The sequence below is a fragment of the Barbus barbus genome (assembly GCF_936440315.1).
Source record: "Barbus barbus genome assembly, chromosome: 28".
In the NCBI taxonomy this organism is placed as follows: Eukaryota; Metazoa; Chordata; class Actinopteri; order Cypriniformes; family Cyprinidae; genus Barbus; species Barbus barbus.
The window spans coordinates 7246528-7249726 of NC_136756.1; positions in this window are offsets into that span (position 1 = coordinate 7246528).

Genomic DNA, 3199 nt, shown 5'->3' on the forward strand with positions numbered 1-3199 from the left:
TGAGTTTATAATTGATAATTATTTAAAAGTTAATTATTTTATTTAGCAATTACTGTTTTTATTTTTAATATATTCCATATATACTTTCGCTTTTACACGCAGACCTTTTATGTCGTATAAATGTGTATTTATGTATGATAACCCGCTCAGCTTTCAGTGAGCGGGACAGTTTGAAATTATTAATAAAGGATGAATGAGAAAGTAAAGAGCTGTATGAGCTTGATTAAAAAGAAACATTAATAATAAGCCACGAAAGAGAACTAATCACGGACAAGCTGTGGAAGGCAGACGGGGCCATCAACTGAATTGAAAGCATAGTAGCCTTTAGGTGTGAGCGCTGCGCAGAATGATCAGTGTATGGCATCAAAGTACCACGAGAGCTGATCATTCTGCGCAGCGCCGCTTCAAGTCGCAATGGCGTCACAATGACAGCGTTCTAAAGATTTGTGCCTTATATCAGTTGAATTCTTTCTTGAGCTCAGTGTGTCTGTAACTGCAGGACGGACAGGTAAGTTCAATACCGACAGGTCTAGTGAAGTTTCTTCGTGAAGCTTCATTCGGCGAGTCTGTGCTTAGAACTTTGTGGGTTGCATACGCTAAACGCAATTCAGGAAGGAAGGACTTGACGTGTCTGCTGCTTCAGTCGTGCACACCCGGGTGAGGCGCTAGCACACGCTTGGATTGGGTGAGGCTGGCACTGAGGACCCCCAGGCAAACGCATGAAACCGGCCCCCTCCACAACAAATAGAATTTAAAGTGAAAAAAAAGTGAAAGTGACGTGACATATGGCCAAGTATGGTGACCCATACTCGGAATTCGTGCTCTGCATTTATCCCATCCAACATGCACACACACACAGCAGTGAACACACACACACCGTGAACATACACCCAGAACAGTGGGCAGCCAATGCTGTGGCGCCCGGGGAACAGTTGGGGTGCTCAAGGGCACCTTGCTCAAGGGCACCTCAGTCGTGGTATTGAGGGTGGAGAGAGCGCTGGACATTCACTCCCCCCACCTACAATCCCTGCCGGCCCGAGACTCGAACCCGCAACCTTTGGATTACGAGTTCGAATCTCTAACCATTAGGCCACGACTTCTCCCCATTGAGTGGGGGGAGGGATCATTTTTGTAGGGGGCACAGAGAAACAGACATTCACCAAAATAATAACAACCCATATTATAATTGAAATAGGTCGAGATTAATAGGTAGGTTGAACCAATGATAGTTCAACCTAGAACAATTTAGATAAATTAAGTACACGAAAACCCAATTTGCATTATGTTCATACACACGAAGGTGACCAAATTTCTGAAATTTCTCAAAATATCATTGAAATCTCACTTGTGATTATCTATGAATTAAAAAATGGGGATAATATATTTTTACATGTTTTTTTTTTTGTTTTTTTTTTTTTTAAATCAGTGTGGGTTCCATATATGTGACCCTGGACCACAAAACCAGTCTTAAGTGTCAATTTCTCAAAATTGAGATTTCTACATCATATGAACGCTGAATAAATAAGCTTTCCATTGATGTATGGTTTGTTAGGAACAGACAATATTTGGCCGAGATACAACTATTTTAAAATCTGGAATCTGAGGGTGCAAAAAAATCTAAATGTTGTGAAAATTGCCTTTAAAGTTGATCAAATTAAGCTCTTAACAATGCATATTAATAATCAAAAATGAAGTTTTGATATATTTACGGTAAGAAATTTACTAAATATCTTCAAACATGATCTTTACTTAATATCCTAATGATTTTTGGCATAAAAGAACAATGGATCCTTTTGACCCATACCATGTATTGTTGGCTATTGCTACAAATATACTCCAGCGACTTAAGACACATATTACTAATTACAGTGAAGAATTAAACTTACCATTGTTTTTTTTTATTTTTTAAACACAATTCACCAAAAGTAACACTATGAAACAGTAAATAGTAACTATTGCAAATAGCAAACATATCAGATCAGTATTATAACAAAATTATAGTTTTACAAAAACATAAAAAAATCTATAAATATGAGAACATATGATAAATAAAACTACATTTAAGAAATATGTTTAATATTTTCTAACTGTATTTAACACTTTCACAAACTGCGAGTACAGTAATTCATTCAATTTTATGTTTATGCTTTTGGAAATGGATCTTTTCTATCCCAAACCAGGCATATTATTTGCATTTTAGGCTCATTTTGATAAATACTCAAATGAAAGCAGCACCCTCAGTTGAAGATGTAATATCTAGTATAGTTGTGTTTGCAGTGCACATCAAGTGTTTGTATTTAATGTGTTATAATATTTCGTCCAGTGTGCTCGTGAATCCATTCTTTATAATAAACAAAGCATAGACAATGTAAATAAGACATATTAATTACGGGACAGAAATATGACAAAATTCCTGCCTTGGTGAGTAAGTCACATAAACACAAACACACACAGAGGAGGATTTATGCTTCTCCAGTAGTAACTCAAGCTCTTTTGAAAAAAAAAAAATAATAATAATAATTAACCAAAAAGGAGGGGAGGGTGGGGGTTCTCTTTTTGATCAAAAAAAGGTTCCCGATCCCTGATCTATGGGGTTAAATCAAATTTAATTATTCTGGATTATTTGAATTTGAAAGTAAATTATTTCTTTCCACATTGGTCCAGTTTTAATATGGTTGAACTGAACAAAAGCAAAGAACAAATCTGGTTCTGGGGACGTTTTGTAAGGCCTATAAGTTTCTCTTTTCAGACCCAGTTTAAGTTCATGGAGCTCCCTGCAAATGAGCCCATGATCTGAATAAGGTGTGCTAAATAAGGAAGTCATAGCAAATGATCAGTATCCCCATGATTTTCAGTGGAAATGTCAGTCTGATAAACTGTTAAAAACAATTTCAGTTCTTTTGACTGAGTTTCAGTATAATGAAAACCAATGATCTAAAATATTTTATTATTATTATTATTAGGCCTATTACTTTGAGTTTTTAGAATTAAATTAAATCTGTCAATTAATGTGATGAATCTAGTCGTTTGGTAGCCCATATCAACACTAGACTTCTGTTACAGACTCCATGGAGAGGTTGCCAAAAAGCATGTTAGAGCACATATGGATGAGGAAGTTTCGGGAACACCTCGAGAAGTTGGTGGAGGTTTGTCCCGGGGCAGGCTGACTTTAGAGGGGGAGCGAGGGCGTGTTTGGCTC